This window comes from Callorhinus ursinus, unplaced genomic scaffold (genome assembly GCF_003265705.2).
Source record: "Callorhinus ursinus isolate GAN/ISIS: 27379988/994484 unplaced genomic scaffold, GSC_fseal_2.0 scaffold2, whole genome shotgun sequence".
Lineage (NCBI taxonomy): Eukaryota > Metazoa > Chordata > Mammalia > Carnivora > Otariidae > Callorhinus > Callorhinus ursinus.
The window spans coordinates 46,240,188-46,264,268 of record NW_027397064.1 but is presented as its reverse complement, the minus strand read 5'-3'; the positions used below and the strand labels follow the sequence as shown (position 1 = coordinate 46,264,268).

General features: G+C 33.6%; 1 long non-coding RNA gene across 2 annotated transcripts in view; it reads right to left on the bottom strand.

The window, feature by feature from the left end:
* Nucleotides 1–24,081, bottom strand: part of LOC141370714 (uncharacterized) — a 416,025-nt gene that overhangs the window by 265,378 nt on the left and 126,566 nt on the right. For both annotated transcript variants that reach the window (XR_012374991.1, XR_012374990.1), the window contains exon 3: nt 8,933–9,029. This is a non-coding gene — a long non-coding RNA (uncharacterized lncRNA). The remainder of the gene's footprint in view (nt 1–8,932; nt 9,030–24,081) is intronic.

Below are 24,081 nucleotides of genomic sequence, written 5' to 3'. Positions count from 1 at the left end.
CTTTTTACAAAATAACTGCATCTTGTAGAAACAGATTCTCTTCATTGTAAACTGATAGTCTTTTTCATCTACTTTATGTGACAGCCTGAGAGCAGTTACCTTGCTAACCTCTGGACACAATCATTTCTAGATAATAAAAATTCAATGTAAAATTGCAGTTTAAATTCATAAGAAGAATAAATTTATCAATAGCAAATAAATGTTAAAATATATAAGCTTTTCAAAGATTCTCTAGATCCTCATTGAAATTGCATATCTGTAATTTAATTCAACAAGATTATTTCATTTCTTTTCTCATGTATGTTTGTGCCTGAGTGGGTTTTAATATTACTCATGCACAATTTTAGTCTCTTTTAACTTTTATTAGAGAAGCTTAATCAAGTGCAATAAAAATCCCTGATTGAAGATCTTTCTTTTTCTTTCTTTATTAAAAGTAAAAGGCTGCCAAGAGTCTGGATGAGAACTATGGGATTCCATATCCAACAGGAAATCTATTTTTTAACAAAAAGAGACTCTTGATAAACTCTATGCTTGAAACAAATTTCAAAAGCATTTACTATAGCCACAGAGCCTTTTAATTCCTTAACACCCACACATAAATCTTAATAACTTCCTTTTTGACTACAGGTTTTAGCCACTTCTCTGAAAAGGAAATGGGTTTAATATCTACATTGTAAACTTAGTAAAAAATATATTTGAACATGTCATGCAGAATTCAAAACTTTCTAGTTAATAAAATATTAATCTCATCAAATATTTGAATACTTCTAATTCTTTAAATGTCATTTCTTCCTATTTCCCATGTAGCCAAAGGCAATCTCATAAGGAAAACTCTGTGAAGATCAAAAAGAAATGTTTGGATAAAATTAATAATTCTGAAAAACATCTTCTGTGTTTAATTTTTAATAATGCTAAAATAATTATGTATGTCCTAAATATAAATATAGAGCTGTTGGCAATTTAAGCAACCAAACATCAGTTTTAAATCACCATAAATAATAATAATAATAAAAAGGCTTTGTGATTAAAGCATTCTCATAAGGTACATATTTGGGTTCTTACTAAAGAAAAAAGATCACAACTGTGTTTAACCTGTTATGATGCAAAAAGCTATTTTGTAGGATTTATTATTCCAAATTGATATACTTTAAAGGAAATCTTTCTTGTTTTACAGTGTTCTCTTTTGATAAATGGCCAGTTCAAATGGCAAGTTGTAAATATGCTTCTATAAAACATTCGTTTTTTCAGTAGTTTATTTGCATATCAGGTGTCACAAACATCAATACAATGGCTCTTGATATTTTAAGTCATTATAAATGAAATTGAATTTTAGAAGCTTTTAGTATAGATTCCATTATACTATGATATTTAACATTTAACTGTGTTTAGTCAAAGAATGTTTCCATTTGTTGATATGCAAAAAATAATTTTCTACTTATTACAAAATTTGTAAAAGGACTTGATTTCACTAAGTAGATGTAAAAATGATATTCATATTCACTGTTCTTCCTCAGAATTATGAATGTATAAAGTATTAAAATCAGAAAAATTAATTCCACATTCCAAAGAACAAGGATGTAGTCTTATATTAGTTATCTGTTACTACATAATCAATTAGTCCAAATCTTAGTAGCTTAAAACAACAAATATTGATTATCTCATAGTTTCTGTGGCCAGGAATCTAGACATAGAATAGCTGAGTCCATTTCTTTTGAATCTCTCATAATACTGCACAGGTATAAGCCAGGGATATGGTTATTTCTAGGTCAACAAGGGTAGAATCACTTTCCAAGCTCACTCAGAGAGAGTTGGAAGAATTCAGTTTCTCAAAGGCTGTGAAACTAAGGCCTCAGTTCCTCAAGGGCCATTGGCTGGAGGCCTCTCTTGATTCCCGGCCTCTCTAATTGATTTTTACAACATGTCATCTACCTTCATCAGAGTGACCAAATGAGAGGATAAGAAAGAATAGCAGCAAGAGAGAGAGTGTACTAACAACATGAAGGTCACTGTATTTTATAAAGTAATTATGAAAGGAAATTCCATCAACTTTGTCATATCCTATTTTAAAAGAAAGTTATTAGGCCCAGCATATACTGAAGAGGAGGGGATTATGCAAGAGCTGGAGAATCTGGATGTGGAAATCATTGGAAGCCATATCAGATGCTGCCTTGCACAAGCCCCATCCCCAAACACAAACAGTATAAAAGTCCAATGCTTTACCCTTGTACAAAAACAAGGGAGGATGCTGAGAACCACAGTCCTTGAATGTCTGTATGTATGGTATATATCTTTACATGGGTCACTTTGAATCTTTAGCAGAATATAAATATGCATACGCATTACAATGAAATTTCATAAGATTGAGAAATGACTTGGGACCAGTAAGATGAGTAATCCTTAAAGTTTACACACAGCTGAAAGACACTGAAGTTCCAAGTAACCAGATTCAAGGGTCGTTTTGAAACTCAAAGCATTCAATAGAGATTCCAGACAAGTCACATCTTAATAATAAAATTACATGAGCCCTAGAACAAAGGAAAATTCTCATTTTCCCAGAAAAACAAAAAGCTTAAAAAGCCTCAGAAAGTCAATTTCATCAATCATTAGCTACTTAACTTCCAAAACAAAGTCCAACAATCTTTAAAGGAATATATATATATATATATATATATATATATATAAAATATGGCACTTGAAAATATAAAATACACATCTATCATCTTATTAGAAATAATTATACATAAGCAGAAAAAATGACATATCATCAATAGTCAATAAAATGAATCTTCAAATCACAAAAAAATTAGAAAAAAATTAGAAAAGGACTTTAACACATTTCTTTTAAACAAGTCCTTGTATTTAAAGGAAATTAATTCAATGAGAAAACAAATTGAATTAAAATGAACTAAATTATAGTTCTAGATGAAAAATTAGATAAAATAGAGGAAAATAACTTGTTTCACACAACTGCAAATTAGAAACTGTAGATCACTGAATTTTAGTCCTAGCAAACAAAAGCACAAAGAAGAAAAAATTTAGAGCCTATTGGCTTGTGCTATTACAAATCATTTAACATATATGAATTGGAATCTCAGAAAAGGGGGAAGGGAAGTAGACAGAGAAAAATATTTAAAGGAATAATAAACAGCATGTTTTTCAAATTTGTGAAGCACAATAAAACCACAGATCTAAGAAGCACAAGCAAAATCAAACACACAAATAAATTCACACAAGGTATATATTAATCAAATTACTAAAGCAGAGTGATAAAGTAATAATTGCAAATATTGACTTTTTTTCTTTTTTTTATTGTGGTAAAAAATATGACATGAGATCTACTCTTTTAAAAACTTCCACGTGAAGAGTTTAGTATTGTTAACTATAAGCACAATGCTGTACAGCAAATCTCTAGAACTTTGCCAATCTGGCGTGACTAAAACATTCTACCAATTGAATTGTAACTCTCCATTTTCACCACCTCCAGCACCTGGCAATCACCATTTTACTTCCTGTTTTGATGAGTTTGACTAATTTAGATATCTGGTATAAGTGGAATCATGCTGTATTTGTCCTTCTGCGGTTGGCGAATTTCATTTAGCATAGTTTGCTCCAGATCATCCATGTTGTTGCATATTGCAAGATTTCCTTCTTTTCAAAGGCTGAATAGTATTCCATTGTATGTATGCACATACAATATATTCTTTATCCATTCATCTGCCAGTGGATATTTACGTTGTTTCCCACTCTTTCCAACTCTCGGCTAATGTGAATAGCACTGCAGTTAACATGGGAGTGAAGATATCTCTTGGAAATCCTGATTTCAATTTATTTAGATGAATATTCAGAAATGAGATTGCTGAATCATATGATAGTTCACATTTTAAATTGCAGGGGAAACTCCATATGGTTTTTCTTTTTAGGGTGTGCTGAATTTTTACTTTATTTTTTCCACGCATTTTATCTTATTTTTTAAACATTTTTTATTTAAATTCAATTAATTAACATATAATGTATTATTGGTTTCAGAGGCACAGGCCCGTTATTCATCAGGCTTATATAATACCCAGTGCTCATTACATCACCTGCCCTCCTTAATGTCCATTACCCAGTTACCCTATCCCCCCATCCCCCTCCCCTCCAGCAAAACTCAGTTTGTTTCTATGATTAAGAGTTTCTTATGGTTTGTCTCCCTCTCTGGTTTCATTTTGTTTTATTTTTTCCTCTCTTCCCCTATGATCCTCTGTTTTGTTTCTTAAATTCCACGTATCAGTGATATCATATGATAACTCTCTTTCTCTGATTGACTTATTTTATTTAGCATAATACCCTCTAGTTCCATCCACCTCATTTCAAATAACAAGATTTCATATATATACATATATATATATGTATATATATATATACATATATATACATATATATATATGTATATATATATATATACACCACATCTTTATCCATTCATCTATTGATGGACATTTGGGCTCTTTCCATAGTTTGGCTATTGTGGACATTGCTGCTATAAACATTGGAGTGCAGGTGTCCCTTCAGATTACTACATTTGTATCTTTGGGGTAAATACCCAGTAGTGCAATTGCTGGGCTGTAGGGTAACTCTATTTTCAACTTTTTGAGGAACCTCTATTCTGTTTGCCAGAGAGGGTGCACCAGCTTGCATTCACCACCAACAGTGTAGGAGGGTTCCCTTTTCCCTGTAACCTCACCAACATCCTGACTTGTTAATTTAGCCATCCTGAGTACTGTGAGGTAGTATCTCATTGTGGTTTTGATTTGTATTTCCCTGATGCTGAGTGATGTTGAACATTTTTTCATATGTCTGCTGGCCATTTGGATGTCTTCTTTGCAGAAATGTCTGTTCATGTCTTCTGCCCATTTCTTGACTGGATTATTTGTTCTTTGGGTGTTGAGTCTGATAAGTTCTTTATAGATTTTGAATACTAGCTCTTTATCTGATATGTCATTTGCAAATATCTTCTCCCATTCTGTCGGTTGTCTTTTGGTTTTGTCAACTGTTTCCTTGGCTGTGCAAAAGCTTTTTATTTGATGAAGTCCCAATAGTTCATTTTGCCTTTGTTACCCTTGCTTTTGGTGACGTGTCTAGCAAGAACTTTCTGTGGCCAAGGTCTAAGAGGTTACTGCCTGTGTTCTCCTCTAGGATTTTGATGGATTTCTGTTTCACATTGAGGTCTTTCATCCATTTTGTGTCTATTTTTGTGTATGGTGTAAGGAAATGGTGAAGTTTCATTCTTATGCATGTGGATGTCCAATTCTCTCAACACCATTTGTTGAAGAGACTGTCTTTTTTCCATTGGAGATTCCTGCCTGCTTTGTCGAAGATTAGTTGACCATAGAGCTGAGGGTTCATTTCTGGGTTCTCTGTTCTGTTCCATTGATCTATGCATCTGTTTTTGTGCCAGTACCATACTGTCTTGATGATCACAGCTTTGTAATAGAGCTTGAAGTACAGGATTGTGATGCCACCAGCTTTGGTTTTCTTTTTCAACATTCTTTTGGCTATTCAGTGTCTTTTCTGGTTCCATACAAATTTTAGGGTAGTTTCTTCCAGCTCTGTGACAAACGCTCACAGTATTTTGATAGGGATTGCATTGAATGTGTAGATTGTTCTAGGTAGCATGGACATTTTAACAATATTTGTTCTTCCAATCCATGAGCACAGAATGTTTTTCCATTTCTTTGTGCCATCCTCAATTTCTTTCATGAGTGTTCTATACTTTTCAGACTACAGATCCCTTATCTCTTTGGTTAGGTTTATTCCTAGGTATCTTATGGTTTTTGGTGCAATCCTTAATTTCTCTTTCTTCTGTCTCATTGTTAGTGTATAGGAATGCAACTGATTTCTGTATATTGATTTTATATCCTACCATGTTGCTGAATTCCTGTATGAGTTCTAGTAATTTGGGGGTGGAGTCTTTTGGGTTTTCCACATAGAGCATCATGTCATCTGCAAAGAGTGAGAGTTTGACTTCTTCTTTGCTGATTCGGATACCTTTTATTTCTTTTTGTTGGCTGATTGCTGAGGCTAGGACTTCTAGTACTATGTTGAAGAGCAGTGGTGATAGTGGACATCCTTGCTCTGTTCCTGACCTTAGGGGAAAAGCTATCAGTTTTTCCCCATTGAGAATGATATTCACAGTGGGCTTTTCATATATGGCTTTTATGATATTGAGGTATGTTCCTTCTTTCCCTACATTGTGGTTTTTCATAATGGCTACATCATTTTACTTTCCCACAAATTGTATGCGAGTATTCTAATTTCTCCAAGTTCTTTCCGACACTTATTTTTGGTTTTGCTTTTGATACTGGTTGACCTAACAGGTATGAAGTGAAATTATATTGTGGTTTTTATTTGCAATTCCTTGATGATTAGTCATGTTGAGTATCTTTTCATATACCTATTAGCCATTCATGTGTCTTCTTTGGAGAAATGTTTCTATTCAAGTCGATTGCCCATTTTTAATTGGGCTATTTGTTTTTTTGCTATTGAGTTGGAGTGCCTTATATATTTTGGATATTAATCTCATATCAAATATATGGTGTGTAAATATTTTTTCCCATTCTGAGGTTGACTTTGCATTCTGCTTATTATTTCCTTTGCTGTGCAGAAGCTTTTTAGTATGATGTAATCCCACCAGTGCATCTTTTATTCTGTTGCCTGTGCTTTTGGTTTTATATACAAGTAATCACTGCCCAGACCAATGGCATGCAGTTTTGTCCCTATGTTTTCTTCTAGAACTTTTACACTTTCAGATCTTATGCTTAAGTCTTTAATCCATTGTGAGGATTTGTGTGTGTGTGTGTGTGTGTGTGTGTGTGTGTGTGTGTGTGGTGTAAGATGAGGATCCAATGTCATTCTTTTGCATGTAGATATCCAATTTTCTTTTTTTTTTTAAGACTTTATTTTTTTGTCAGAGAGAGAAAGAGCACAAGCAGGGGGAGCGGCAGGTAGGGGATGTAGCAGGCAGAGAGAGAATAAGTCTCCCCACCAACCAAGGAGCCTGGGATCATGACCTGAGCCAAAGGCAGATGCTTAACTGACTGAGCCACCCAGGCCTCCCAATATCCAGTTTTCCTAATGCCATTTATTGAAGAAACTATCCATTCCTCATATATTCTTGGCAACTTTGTTGAAGATCAGTTGACCATATATGTGTGGTTTTATTTCTTGGATCTCTATTCTGTTCTACTGGTCTATATGTCTGTCCTTATGCTAGGACCATACATACTGTTTTAATTATTGTAGTTTGGTAATAAGTTTTGAAATCAGGGAGGGTGAGACCTCCAGTTTTCTTCTCTTCCTCAAGATTGTTATGGCTCTTGGGGTCTTTTGTGGTTACATATGAATGGTAGAATTATATTTTATATTTTTGTAAAAAATTCCATTGTGATTTTGATAGGGAATGCATTGAATCTGTAGATCTGTTTGGACATTTTAACAATATTATGTCTTCCAGTCTATGAACATGGGATGTTTCAAGATATTTGTGTTTCAGCAACGTTTTTAGTTTACAGTGTGTAAATCTTTCACCTCTTCAGTTAAGTTTATTCTTAAGTATTTTATTTGTTTGATGTTAGTGTGAATTTTTTCCTAATTTTCTTTTTGGATTGTTGTTAGTGTATAAAAACAAAACTGAATTTTGTAGGTTGATTTCATATCCTGCCACTTTACTGAATTCATTTCTTATTTCTAAGAGGTTTTTTGTGGATTCTTTAGAGTTTTCTTTATATATGATTATATCATCTGCAAACCATAATAATTTTACTTATTAAACTTTCCAATTTGGATACTTTGTGTTTCTTTTTCTTGCCTAATTGCTCTGGCTGTAATTTACAGTACTATGTTGAATAGAAGTGGCAAGAAGGCATACCTTTGCCTTGTTCCTAATCTTAGAGGAAAAACTTCTTTAGTTTTTTACTGTTGAGTGTGACCTTAGCTGTGGGGTTTTCATATATGGCCGTTATTATGTTGAGGTAATTTACTTCTATTCCTAGTTTGTTGACTATTTTTATCATGAACGGATATTGATTTTAAATGTTTTTTCCTACATCTATTAAAATGATACTGTGATTTTTAACCTTAGTTCTGTTAATGTGGAATAATACATTTATTAGTTTGCATATGTTGAACAATCTTTTCATCTTGTGGATAAAATCCACTAGATCATGGTGTATGATCCTTTTAATGTGATGTTTTGTTTGTTAGCATTTTGTTGAGGATTTTTGCATCTATCTGCATCAAAAATATTGTTTTTTAATTAATGAAGCAGTCTGATCATTAGAAAATCAACTACTTTGGTATAACATTAAAAATCTTGGGCTATAAAATCTGATCAAAGTGAGTTTGAACATCATCTCTCCCTGCCATATACTAAATCTATGCTCTTGACCAGTCCCCTAAACTTTCTTTGAATCAGTATATTTATCTATCAGTGAACTTAACAGTATTCTTTTTCAAAAGCAAGTTTTAAAGATTGCAAGGAAGAAAGTTTGAAAAGGCATTAGTCTAGTACCTCAAAAATTGTGATTTCAGTAGGATGGAAAGAAGGAAAGAAAGGAGAGGAGAATGAAGAAGAAAAAGGAAAAAAAGAAAAAAGTTAAGAAAAATAGACAAAGGAAAAGAGAAAGAACGGGATATAAAGAATGAGAGAGAGCTAACTATTCCATTTCCTGAGTCCCAGTTTCCATGTATATAAAAAGGGATCATAATCCTTATTTTGCCATTTTGTTTGTGAGTAATAAAACTACTACTAATGAATGTTTTGCTATAGAAAATCAAGTATGAAGCAGACATCAAAAAATCTTTAGTTTATTACTGTCCATCTATGTCACTGGACCTCATGCAGAGAGATGTCTTCAAAATGTGTAAGAGTTTTCAAACTATATCCTGAACTCACCTCATTTGATACAGCAAAATGAAAGGGTGCTAAACATAGTTTGGAAAAGTTTCCACAGAAGTTCTGTTGCATTCCCTTTTGCAAGTCTCCCAAATACCTGAAAAAGTGTTAAAATTAGATATTATAACCATACATGCATTTGTGGGATTGATGAAAATACTATCCATAACAGTAATATTTAGTTTATAAAATTATATAATTTATAGCTAGAATTATAATTTTTCTAGGTTTTATTTTTCTTTTTTGAAATAGAAAGAGGAGAGAGAAGGGACATTTTTGGGGGAGTAAAATTCTTGATACCTGCCTCTTGAACTTTTCAAAAATAAATAATTGTAATACATTCCAAAAGTAAACAAACATAATTTTAGGAAATATATGTAAGAACTTCAGACGTATTTTATTATAGAATTACTTCATAAGAGTAATATTTCCTAGTAGATATCCTTAAAGATAACATATCATATATTTATTCTAGTAATGACAGTGATGAATCTTCCTTATCTATTTGTGACCCCATAATCAGCAGGAAATGGCCATTTTTGAATATGATATAATGATAAATAAAAACTTAATATGCATATATAATTTGATGTGTATGTGTGTGTTTGCAACCTTAGAGCAAAGTTTTATTAGTTTTTGCTAACACAAAACATAAAGGAAATAAGTATGGAAGTGCTAATATGATACTGCCATCTTATGGCTAAATCTTCATAGGAAAGGAAGGTTGATTAATTGTTTTATAAATTCGGTTGTCAAATTTAAAAATTTGCTTTGTTTCTTTTAGAGAATTGCCCTGTTTTACTTTATTTATAGGGTACTCTTGAGCCATATTTTATACTAAATAAAATGTAAATATTCTTTTCTAACAAAAAAACCCCACAAAAATGTTATATTTGAGTTAGAAGATATTAAGCATGCATAGAGTTATCTATGCTTTCATTATTCATTCCATACCTATATTTCTTAACATCTTGTATCTTGATTTTTAAAAAGCTGTATCTAGATATATGTTTATACTAAATAATTTCATCAGGTTCTTATTTTTAAGAACTGTGTTCAAAAGGAGATTCAGAGGTGATGAGTTGTTTTAGCAAATAATTTTATCCATTCTATCTTCATATTTCAAGATTCAGCCAGACACATTTCAGACATTTGTATATAGAATAAAGAGGATTTCCAAGAACCCAGAATCAGGCAAAGCAATTTATATAGTATGGAAGAAGATATGTTAATTGGTTCTGTGAGGAATGACCTAGTCAAGTATATATATTTACCATCCAACAAGTGATAGTCCAACAAAGCAGATAGCACCAATGAGGTCAGTACAAGCCAGTCCCAATAGATGGATCATGTAACTTGAAATACATGAACAATATTAAGAGTTTCAAAGTTTTAAGCAATAACCAGAAATTGTGGAGCCCAGCCATATCTCTAACAACTCTTTTTGCAGACCCTTTCATCTAATCAGCAGTTATAAGATAGACTTCCTGTCTTATTTCCAAACAACAAAAAACTTTAATTGATATTAGTCAAATTCATTCTCATGATTTAGTTCTTAATATTGTTGTTTCATTTTTAACAGTTGTATTGAGATATAATTCACATGCCATAAAATCCACCTACTTAACGTATACAATTTAGGGTTTTAGTATTTTCACAGAGTTGTGAACACATTATCTCAATCTAATTTTAGAACATCATCATCTCCAAAGAAACCAGACTGAGTAATAGTAATCACTCTCCATTTCCTCCCTCCCATTTCCCAGGCCTTAGGAAACCAGTAATTTACTTCCTTTTTCTATAGATTTGCTTACTCTAGACATTTTCTATAAATGACATCACAGAATACATAGATTTTTGTGACTGGCTTCATTCACTTAGCATAAAGTTTTCAAGGTTCACCCTTATGGCATGAATTACTACCTCATTTCTTTTTGTGGTCAAATACTATTCTATTGTACAAATATATCATTTGTTACTTATCCATTCAAAAGTTGATGAACATGTGTAATGTTTCCACTTTTTTTTTTTTACTATTATAAATAATGCTGCTATGAACTTCACCTAAAAGCTTCTGTGTGGACATAGGTTTTCATTTCTCTTGGGCATACATGTAAAAATAATATAGCTGGGCCATATGGTAATCCTGTTTAACATTTCAGGGAACTGTCAAATTATTTTTGAAAGCAGCTGCACCATTTTATATCCCCACAAGCAATATATGAGGGTTTCAAATTCTCCACATTCTCATCAACACTGGTTATTTTCTGTCATTTTGATTATAGCCATCATTATGGGTATAAAGTGGACCCTAATTGTAGTTTTGATTTGCATTTCCCTAATGATTAATGATGCTGACCATCTTTTCATGTGCTTATTGGTCATTTGTATTGTTTTTCTGAAGAAATGTTTATTCAAATCATTTCACTGTGATAAAGATCCTTGGTTTGACTTTTTTTCTAAATTTATTGAGATTTGTTTAGTGGCCTGAAGTATGGTCTATCCTGGAGAGTGTTCCATGTGCATTTGAAAAGAATATGTATTCTACTTTTGTTGGATGAAATACTATATATGTCTAGAGAACTTGCATAGTTGTGCAATTCCTGTATTTCCTTACTGATCTCCTATCTAGATATTCTACCCTTTATTGAAATTGTGATACTGAAAACTCCAACTATTATTATAGAACTGAGTGTTCCTCCTTTCAATTCTGTGCATGTTTGCTTCATATATTTTGGGGCTCTGTTGTTTGGTGCATATATGTTTATAATTATTATATCTTCTTGATGAATTGACCCTTCTATCAATATGTAATGTTTGGCTTGGACTCTTGTAACACTTGGAAGTCCATTTTTTTCTGACATTAGTAGAGCTACTTCCAATCTTTTTGCTACTATTTGCATGGAATATCTCTTCCACCTTTTCCTTTTAATCTTTTTGTGTTTTGAATATGAAGTTAACCTCTTGTATACAGGATGTAGTTGGATAGTTTTATTTTAATACATTCTGTCAATCTTTACCTTTTGATTAGACAGTTTAACCTATTTCATTTAAGTTTTTAAATACACTTACATTTAAAGTAGCTACTATAAAGAAAGAACTTCTGTCATTTTGCTATTTGTTTCTATGTGTCTTTCAGCTTTTTTTTCCTCTTTTCCTCCTTTACTGTCTTCTTCATAAAAAGTTCCTGTGATATACTATTTAGCTTCCCTTCTAGTTTCATTTCGTGTCATTTTCAGTATTTTCTTAGTAAGTAACATGGAGATTAGAATTATCCTCAATTTATTACAATCTAGTCTTAATTTATATCCACTAAGCTTCAATTGCATTGACAAAATTCTCCTATGCAGTTCAATCCCCTCTTTACTTATTGTCACAGAATACATCTTTATGCCTTAGGAGCCATTACCATAGATTTATAATTATTATTTTATTCATTTTCTTTTTAAATAATATAGGAAATAAAAAGAGGGTTTACAAAAAAAAATACAACAAAACTAGCTTTCATATTTACCTATGTAGTTACTTTTACTTGGGTTCTTTGTTTGTATGGTTTTGAGTTACTGGCTAGTGTCCTTTCATTTCAGCCCAAAGGACTCTTTTTAGCATTTCTGGTAGAGGAGGTCTACTAGTATTGAATTCTCTCAGCTTCATTTATCTAGGGATGTCTTAATTTCTTTTTCATTTCTAAAGGATACTAGTATTCTTGGTTGACAATATTTTCTTCCACACTTAAAAAATGTCATCCACTACCTCTGATTGCCATGGTTTATAATGAGTTATCTGCTATTAATCCTACTGGAGATACCCTGTACATGAGGAGTCACTTTTCTCTTGCTGCTTTCCAATATTTCATCTTTCAAAAATTTGATTGTAATGTGTCTTTGTGTGGATTTTTTTTTATTTTTCTCTGACTTGTTGAGTTTCTTGATTGTGTACATTAATGTCTTTTATGAAATATGAAAAGTTTGTCGTTGTATCTCAAATATCCTTTCTGTCCCACTCTATTTTTCTTTTACATCTAGGATTCCCTTTATGTATATGTTGGTATGCTTCATGATGATTCACAAGTCTTTTAGGCTCTGTTTAGTTTTCTCGATTCTTTATTTTTTCTGCTCCTCAGAAAAATAACTCTAATTGACCTACCTTCAAGTTCTTTGATCCTATCTTCTGCCTGCTTAAATCATACTGAGATACTCTAGTGAGTTTTTCACTTCAGTTATAATTTTAAGTCTTCAATTAGTTTGATCCTTTTTATAATTTCCATCTCTTTATTGATATCATTTTGTTGATACATCACTCTCCTGGTTTCCTTTACTTCTTGTACATGGTTTCCTTTAGCACTTTTAACATATTTAAGAAAGTCAATTTGATTTCTTTATTTTGTAAATCCAATGTCTGTATTCCCTCAAGGACAATTTTTCTAATTTTCTCTGTAAATGGACTATACATCCTTGGATTTTTTTTAAACATGCTCTGTAATATTTTGTTGAAAAGAACTAGACATTTTGAATATTATGTAGTAACTCTGAAAATCAGATTCTTCCCCTTCCTTAGAGTTTTCATTCATTTCTCTAGCGGTTTGCTTAGTGACTCTTCAAAACTATTTTTCTAAAGTCTCTATTCCTTGTCATGTATGGTCTCTGAATTCTGTTCCTTCAGCTTGTGTTCAGCTAGTGTTTGACAGACATTTCCTTCGATCATAAGTTGAAGAAAGAGAAAGAGACACAGAGAGAGAGAAAGAGACAGGAGAAAAGAAAAAGAACTCTCTCAGTCTTTGTAGATTGTTTCTGAACTGTGGTGCTCCTCTGACACTTAGATGGGGTCTTTACAACTCTACCCTACTTTTGTTTACTGAGAGAACTAAGACTAGCATCCACTGGAGGTAAAAATTTAGGGTCTTCTCAGGTTTTTTCCTGAGTTTATGCAGTGCATGGACATGCACAAGGCTTCCCAGTCACTTCTGAGTTTCCCTAATTTTTCAAAGAAAATCTTTCCCAGATTTGTTTTCCTAGAACTTTGTTGCTGTGTTGTTTGCTTCAACTATAATCTTTGCCCCAGGCAACTGCAAGTTTTTATGTTATTTGTTTAACTTGAACCATTCTTGAGGAATATCCACCACTTTCTCAAGCTGAGTTCTGATTTAGGCAAAACAAACACAAACACCTTGAGTCAGTCTTGTAGGCAACTTGCAGATTGGTTAGAACAGACAACATAATTATTTGAGAATAAGTTCTTCTCTGCCTCCTCTGGAACCTAGGACCAGGATTCTACATCGTTAAGGGGCGCCATTTTTAAGATACCATAAGTCAGGGGAGGAAAGTAGAACAAAGACAAGTAAAATTGCCACAACATTCCTATCTTTTAAAAGTTCCCTTTTTCTTGATTCAGCTGCAAATTTTTCACTATTTTCTATACTTCTAACAAAGTTGATTCTATGTCTCTTGATTTTTTGACGTTTATGTGGAGAGATGGGTTCTCGAAGGTTCCTACTCCACCATTTATGCTGACATCTTCATTTTAGTCATTCTATAATGGTAAGTCTACTAAAAACAAACTCTCTTAGTTTTTTTTTCATATGCCAATGTCTTTATTTCACGTTTATTACTAAATGGTATTTTCAATTAATACAAAATTCTCATTTAATATTTTTTTTGAATACTTAAAAATTATTACATCATTTCTTTCTGGCTTCCATGGTTTTGAATGAGGAACTAAGTGCATTTCAAATTGATATTACCTTATAAGTAATATATCCTTTCTTTCTGGCTGATTTCAAGATTTTCTTCTTTGTTCTTAGTTTTCAGAAAGTTAATTATGATGTAATTTGGTGTGGATTTCCATAAGTATTCTATTTGGTATTTCTTCAGTTTCTTGAATCTCTGGGCTTATGTCATTTCCCAAATTTGAGAAGTTTTCAGTCATCTCTTTAAATATTTTTTGGTCCAACTCTCTGTCCTCTCTTTTGAGAATCTGATGACAAAAAGGGTAACTTAAAAAAAATATAATGTCTTTTTTCAAAAACCCATTGTTAAATATTGGAGTGTGAGGGAGGTGGTGATTGGAGTAGGAGGACCCTAGGTTCATCTCTCCCCACAAATACAACTAGATAACTATCAAATTATCCTAAATACTCCCAAAATCAACCTGAAGAGTGGCAGAACAGGCTCCACAAATAAAAGTAGAGAAGAGGCCACATCTAAATGGTAAGAATAATGGAGATGCAGCTTGGGAAAGAAACATATCATGGCTGTTGCAGTGGGGAGGGAACCACAGTTGTGGAGAAGGGCAAGAGACAGACTAATACACAGGGATCACACAGGGAAAATGAATCCCCATAGGAACTGGCTTAGAAAGCAAGACAGCCTTAATATCATGAGTTCTTGCAACCAGCAGGGCTTAAAAACTAGAGTTTTCAGGTCAGCATGCTCAGCTCAGGGAGAGCCCAGAAGACACTGGTGATGCTATTGGAGGGAAGGTAGGGCATATAGCCTGTGGACATATAGCATGGAAATAGTGAGATGAAGAACACTGGGGGCACAGAGTAGGGGGGTTATTTGCTCTTCTCAGAGCATGTCCAGAGAGGCAGCATTCACAGAGAGACACCATGCCATTTCCCTCCCATGCCACTCAGCATAAGTACAGGACCACCTGTGGGAACCAGCACAACTCAGACATTGACTACCTAACTTGCTTACATCAAGCCCTGCCCCACCCCACTCTAGTGTAACTGCCCTTCCCAGTCACACTTGCCTCAGTTGCAGCACAGCAGGCCTCCTCCCCCAGAAGCCTGGTCCAAACCTCTGCCAACATGGTGTCTCCTAACCTGGAGTTTTGCAAAGCCTCAGTTCTCATGATGGGGGTCACAGGTCTCATGTCACAAACAGACCAGAGCACACATAGTTAAAAAGCACCACATTCAGGCCAGGAACCAAACACTGCCCACAATAGACAAAGGGAGCCTCTGCAGATGACTAGCATGAAGGATAAAGCAGCCAGGACACAAGAGCAGAGTGCATGCAGCACACATTGGAGACACTCCTGGTAGTGCCAGGGCCTAGAAACAGGGCACAACACTATTGGGCACTACAGGAACTCTTCATAATGTCATTACCATCAGGAACAGGAAACATAGCTGAATTTCCAACACAAGGAAATAGGCACAGAGACTTAGACAAAATTAGTCCCAAATGAAAGAACAAGACAAGGCCACAGCCAGAAATCTAAGTGAAACAGATATAAGTAACATGACTGATGGAGAATTTAAAACAATGACCATAAGGATACTCACTGGGTGTGAGAAAAGAGAGGAGGACATCAGTGAGACCATTAACACAGAGACAAAGAATAACATAGCAGAGATAAAGGGCTCAATAATTAAAATGAGAAACACGCTCAATGGAATGAACAGCAAGCTGGAAGAAGCAAAGGAATGAATTAATGACCTAGAAGACAGAGTAATGGGAAGTAATGAAGCTGAACAAAAGAGAGAAAAAAAGTACTATGCAAAATGAGAATAGACTTAGGGAAATCAGTGACTCCATCAAACAAAATAACATTTGTATTATAAGAGTCCCAGAAGAAGAAGAGAGTGAAAGGGGACAAAGAATTTATTTGAAGAAATAGTAGCTGAAAATTTCCATAACCTGGGGAATAAAACAGATATGCAGATCCAAGAGGCACAGAGAACTCCCAACAAAATCAACAAAAGCAGATCCACACCAAGACATACTGTAATTAAAATGGCAAAATATAGTGATAAAGAAAAAAATCTTAAAAGCAGCAAGACAAAAGAAGACAGTAACTTACATGAGAAAACCCATAAGACTAGCAGAGGATGTTTCAGCAGAAACTTTGCAATTCAGAAGAAAGTGGCAGGATATATTCAAAGTGCTGAATGGGAAAAACCTGCAGCCAAGAATACTCTATAGAATACTCTAAGTATTCTTAGAATACTCTAAGAAACTCTTAGACAAAAACTAAGAGTTCATGACCACTAAACCAGCCGTAAAAGAAAAAGGGGACTCCTTGAGTGGAAAGGAAATTCATAAGTGAGAATATGGAAAATAAAAAACACAAAAGCAGTAAAAATAAATATTTCTGTAAAAATCAATCAAGGGATTCATAAAATAAAGGATGTAAAATATGACAACATGTACCTAAAATGTGGGAAGGAGAGGAGTAAAGAATGGGTTCAAACTTAAACAACCATCAACTTAATATACATTGCTATATGCAGAAGAGGTTATATACAAACCTAATGGTAACTACAAATCAAAAACCACTGATAAATATGCAAAGAATAAAAAGAATGAAATCCAAATATATCACTAAAGAAAACCAGCAAATCATGAAAGAGAGAAAGACAAGAAAGGATCAGAGAAAATCTTCAGTAAAAAACACAAAATCAATAATAAAATGGCAATAAATACATATCTATCAATAATTACAGTGAATGTAAATGGACTAGATGCTCCAATCAAAAGACATAGGGTGTCAGAATGGATATTAAAAAAAAGACTGATCTATGTGCTGTCCACAAGAGAGCACATATATTTGTCCAATATATATCATTTTAGACCTAAAGACACCTGCAAATTGAAAGTGAGGTGATGGGAGAAACATTTATCATGCAAATGTTTGTCAAAAGAAGGACAAAGTAGCAATACTTATATCAGAAAAATAGACTTTAAAACAGAGATTGGAACAAGAGACAACGAAGGATACTACATATTAAGGGGACAATCCAACAAGAAGATACAATAATTGTGAATATTTATGCACCCAACATGGAAGCACCTAAATATATAAAACAGTTAATAACAAACATAAAGGAACTAATTGATAATAATATCATAATAGTAGGGGACTTTAACACCCCTGTTACATCAATGGATAGATCATCTAAACAGAAAATCAATAAGGAAACAATGTCTTTGAGTAATACACTGGACCAGATAAACTTAACAGATATTCAGAACATTCCATCCTAAAACAGCAGAATGCACATTATTTTCAAGTGCACATGGAATATTCTCCAGAACAGATCATGTATTGGGCCACAAAACAAACCTCAGCAAATTCAAGAATATCAAAGTTGGTTATATCATGCATCTTTTCTGACCACATGCTATGAAACTAGAAGTAAAACACAAGAAAAAAAATTAGAAAGACCACAAATACATGGAAGTTAAATAACATGCTCCTAAACAATGAATGGGTCAACCAGGAAATAAAAGAAGAAATGAAAAGGTACATGGAAACAAATGAAAATGAAAACACAATGGTCCAAAACCTTTGGAATGCAGCAAAAGTGGTTCTAAGAAGGAAGTTTATAACAATACAGGCCTACCTCAAGAAGAAAGAAAATCTCAAATAAACAACCTAACCTCACACCTAAAGGAGCTAGAAAAAGAACAACAAACAAAACCTAAACTCAGCAGAAGGAAGGAAATAATAAAGATTAGAGCATAAATAAATGATATAGAATCTAAAAAAATAAAAAGCAATAGAACAAATCAATGAACCCAGGAGCTGGTTCTTTGAAAAAAAATCAATAAAATTGATAAACCACTAGCCAGACTTATTAAGAAAAAAAGTGAAAAAAAAAACACATAAAATCACAGGTGAGAGAGGAGAAATAACAACAAACACCACAGAAATACAAACAACTATAAGAGAATATTATGAACACTATATGGCAACAAATTGGACAACCCAGAAGAAATGGATAAATTCCTAGAAACATATAACCTACCAGACTGAAACATGAAGAAATAGAAAATTTGAATAGACTGATAACTGGCAAAGAAATTGAATCAGTAATCAAAACACAACCAACAAACAAAAGTCCAGGACCACATGGCTTCACAGGGAAATTCTACCAAACATTTAAAGAGTTAATACCTATTCCTCTCAAACTATTCCAAAAAATAGAAAAGGAGGGAAAACTTCCAAATTCATTCTATGAGGTCAGCATTATCTGGATACCAAAACCAGATAAAGATGCCGAGAGAGAGAGAGAGAGAACTACAAGCCAATATCTCTGATGAACACAGATGCAAAAGTCCTCAACAAAATACTAACAAACCAAATCTAACAATACATAAAAAAGTCAATCACCATAATCAGATGGGTTTTATTCTTGGGTTGCAAGTCTGGTTCAACACTTCCACATCAACCAATGTTGATTTGATCACATCAATAACAGAAAGGATAATAACCATAAGATTACTTCAATAGATGCAGAAAAAAGCATGTGACAAAGTACAACATCCATTGTTGTACTTGATAAACTTTCAACAACGTAGGTTTAGAAAGAACACCTCAACATAATAAAGGTCCTCTGTGAAAAACCCACAATTAATATCAGTCTCAATGGGGAAAAACTGAGAGCTTTTCCTCTATGGTCAGGAAAAAGACAGGGATGTCCACTCTCACCACTGTTATTTGCCACAGTACTGGAAGTTCTAGCCACAACAGTCAGACAATAAGAAGAAATAAAAGGCATCCAAATCAGTAAGGAAGAAGTAAAACTTCCACTATTTGCAGATGACATGCATATATAGAAAACCCAAAAAACTTGGGCACATGGGTGGCTCAGTTGGTTAGGCATCTGCCTTTGGCTCAGGTCATGATCCCAGGGTCCAGTGATCAAGTTCCACATCGGGCTCCTCACTCAGTGGGAAGCCTGCTTCTCCCTCTTCCTCTGCCTGCTGTTCTCCCTGCTTGTGCTCTCTCTCTCCATCAAATAAAATAAAAATAAAATCTTAAAAAAAAAACCCCAAAAGACTCCACCAAAAATGGCTAGAACTGATAAACGAATTCAGTAATGTCACAGGACACAAAATCAATGTACAGAAATCTGTTGCATTTCTATAATCAATAATGAAGCAGGAGAAATTAATAAAACAATTAATAAAACAATTCCACTTATAATTGTACAAAAAATGATAAGATACCTAGGAATATATCTAACCAAAGAGGTGGAAGACTTGTACTCTGAAAATTATAAAATACAATGAAAGAAAGTGAAGATGACACAAAGAAATGGAAAGACATTCCATGCTCATGGATTGGAAGAACAAATATTGTTAAAATGTCTATACTACCCAAAGCAATCTGCACATTTAATGCAATCCCTACCAAAATACCACTGGCATTTTTTCACCAGAACTAGAACAAACAATCCTAAAATTTGTATGGAACTGTAAAAGACCCCAAATAGTCAATGCAATCTAGAAAAATGAAAGAAAAGCTGGAAGCATCACAGTTCTAGACTTCAAGTATATTACAAAGCTGTAGTCATCAAAACATTACGGTACTGGCACAAAAATAGATAGACCAATAGAAGAGAATAGAAAAGCCAGAAATAAACCCACAATTATATGGCCAGTTAATCTTTGATAAAGCAGGAAAGAATATCCAATGGGGAAAAAGACAGTCTCTTCAACAAATGGTGTTGAATAAACTGGACAGCAACATGCAAAAGAATGAAACTGGACCACTTTTTTACACCATACACTAAAATAAATTGAAATGGATTAGAGACCTAATTGTGAGACCTGAAACCATAAAAATAGGAAAGATAGCACAGAGAGTAATCTCTCTGACATTGGCCATAGCAAATTTTTCTAGACATGTCTCCTGAGGCAAAGGAAACAAAAGCAAAAAATAACTACTGGGACTACATCAATATAAAAAGCTTCTGCACAGCAAAGGAAACAATCAACAAAACTAAAAGGCAACCTCTGGAATAGGTAAAGATATCTGCAAATGACATATCCAAAAAAGGAACAGTGTCCAAAATATATAAAGCACTTATAAAACTCAATACCCAAAAACCAAATAATCCAAAAAAGGGGGGGGCAGAAGACATGAATAGACATTTTTCCAAAGAAGGCATCCAGATGATCAACAGACAAAAAGATACTCAACATCACTCATCATCAGGGAAATACAAATCTAAACTACAATGAGAAATCACCTCACATTTGTCAGAATGGCTAAAATCAACAACACAAGAAACACCCAATGTTTTCGAAGATGTGAAGAAACAGGAACCCTCTTATATTGTTGTGGGTATGCAAACTGGTGTAGCCATTCTGGAAAACAGTATGGGGTTCTTCAAAAAGTGAAAAATGGAGCTACCCTATAATCCAGCAATCACACTACTGGGTATTTACACAAAGAATACAAAAACACTAATTCAAAGAGATACATGCACCCTGATGTTTATATCAGTGTATGGAAGTAGCCCAAGTGTCCATCGATTAATGAATGGATAAAGAAAATGTGCTTTATATATATATAGAATGGAACATTATTAAGTTATAAAAAAGAATGAAATCTTGTCATTTGCAATGACATGGATGAAGCTAGAGAATATAATGCTAAGTGAAATAAGAAAATCAGAGAAAGACAAATATCATATTATTTCACAAATTTAGAAATTAACAAACACACAAAGGGAAATAAAAGACAGAGAGAGACAAACCAAGAAACAGACTCTTAACTTTAGAGAACAAACTGATGGTTCCTAGAGGGGAGGTGGGGAGGTGGGTGGAAGGATGGATTAAATGGGTGATGGGGAGGGGTGCCTGGGTGGCTCAGTCATTAAGTGTCTGCCTTCAGCTTAGGTCATGATCCCGGAGTCCTGGGACTGAGCCCCGCCATTGGGCTCCCTGCTTGGCAGGGAGCCTGCTTCTCCCTCTCCCACTCCCCCTGCTTGTGTTTCCTCTCTCGCTTTCTCTCTCTGTGTCAAATAAATAAAATCTTTAAAAATAAATAAATAAACAAACAAACAAATAAATAAGTAAATAGGTGATGGGGATTAAGAAGTGCACTGGTCATATGTGCAAGTGGATGATTAAAATAAAAAATATATATATCGATATATTATACATATATTTTTTCACTCTACTTCCTCTGTTTTTCATCTTTGGTTCATTCTACTGATTTGTCCTTAAATTCACTGATTCCATCCTCTGTAATCTACATTCTATATTAAGCCTGCCCAGTGAGTTTGTATTTCTGCTATTGCCACCTGACTCACTGACACTACCTCCAGGGTTGATTACTCCACCTCCACCCCCAGTAAACATTACCTTTAAACCAGCAATATATCTCAATGTATGGCACATCATGTTACTCTCCCTTTGTAATACTCCAAAGGCATTCTATTACCCTTTGAATAAAAAACAGTCTTGTTACTGCTTCATGAGACTTTTTGGTTCCCTGCTAATCTCTACTTTCTTTGGCCACTTCCTTATGTGTTCCTTGTGGTATAGTTATTTTGAGCAATTAGAGTGTCCCATGCTCCCTACTGATTTTATGTAGCCTGAGGTATGGACTGGCTATTTTATATATATATGGACTGGCTATTTTATATATATATATATATATATATACACACACACACACATATATATATAAATATATATAAATTTCAAAGTAGTCAATTCTATCACATCTTGGGAGATCTCCAAAATTTAAACATGACACTATTATAAGTAAATAGATAAGTAAATGAATTAAATTACATCTTTAAATATCTGTATCTCACAGAAAATTCTTTCAAAGAAAGAGTTATGTACTATACATACTCATGGGGACAGTGAGAATACCTCCCCTAGTGTCATTATAGACCTTATACATTAAACACAAACACAAATAAAACCAAACATACAACACACCACATAGGCATATCTAGTTATCTACATATATTATCATTATGGCAGGTGAAAGTTCCCTTTACTGTCAAATTAGTTTCAGGTATTAGAATTTGTTAATGTCTCCAGTAGTCCTTACTGATCTAAAATTGGATGGCTTTTAGATTTAAATCTGTGCCACTGTTTTGCTTATGGGGTAATATAGTTGTATTAATATAAAATTTCTCCAAACAGAAGCTCCTATGTCATCTGATTACTAAAGACTCTATCACCTACAAGGTCACATTATAGTAGAAATGAATGTAATTATGTAGATGTATAACGTGATAATTTAACTTTTGGTCAGACAGGACAAATGTAGAACGGCTGGATTTTCTGTTTTAGAATTCCCATCAGTCAATTATAATACATTAATCTGAAAATAGATGGCACTGAATTCAGGCAGAAATCTCCAGCACTGAGTATTAACATGCAGGAATTTTATCAATATGGAGTGTCACCCATAAAGTAAATCCTGTATGATATTTACCACTGTGCTATTGCATAATGAAGTGATTTTTATCTTTTAATAAAATTAATTTTTAAATAAAATTGTTGACTAATATGGCATTATATTTGTAACCCATTTTCTATCCTAAGTGTCACATTCCCTGAAGATAAGGAATAGTCAAGTTTTCAGTGGTTTTGTTTGTTTGTTTTTGTTTTTGTTTTTCTGCCATATGGCAATTAAATGGTCAGATTATTTGGATAAGTACTGAAACATCTGTTCTCGGTATTGTTCTGCTTTCAACTATTTAGCTTGTTAGTAAATAGAGAAAAGGTCTCTTGTCTATGAGGTATTTCCCTTAGTTAAGACTTATAAGGTTCCATTTTGTAGGAATAAATAGAAAAAGTTGGTAGCAACCATATTCAAAATGTATGTACTCATTTTACAAAATTTTCATACCACATACAGATGCTCATTGAATTACATGTCTTTATACAAAATGACAACTAATCTTTTTATTGCCTATAAAAATGTTAATGCTAAAGTATAACATTATATTCATTGCAAGAAAATTAATTCTAAAAATGATATGCATATATACCACAACAGGGTCGAAGAAAACACAGTTATGTTGATTCCACCATTTAATAACCAAGTTCAATGTAAGAAAACATGCACAACTTGAGATAAATGATTAAGCAAGGAATGTTGGCAAAACACTTATAAGACAGTTTGAGATATAACTCTCAACATTACACAGGCATAAGTACGAATAAAACACACACACACACAAAAAAAAAACCTTGCAAAATTACTGGACAATTTCTGATTCCATCAAGATAGATTACTTCTTCCAGACCCCCCCACCACAAAACGAAAACATCCTGGCCATAAACAAGCATAGGAAGACTATGATAGGTAGAAAGAAGAAGGAAGTCAACCTATGGACTTCTGAACATGATGAATAACACAATGGTGAATTGCTTGGGTTT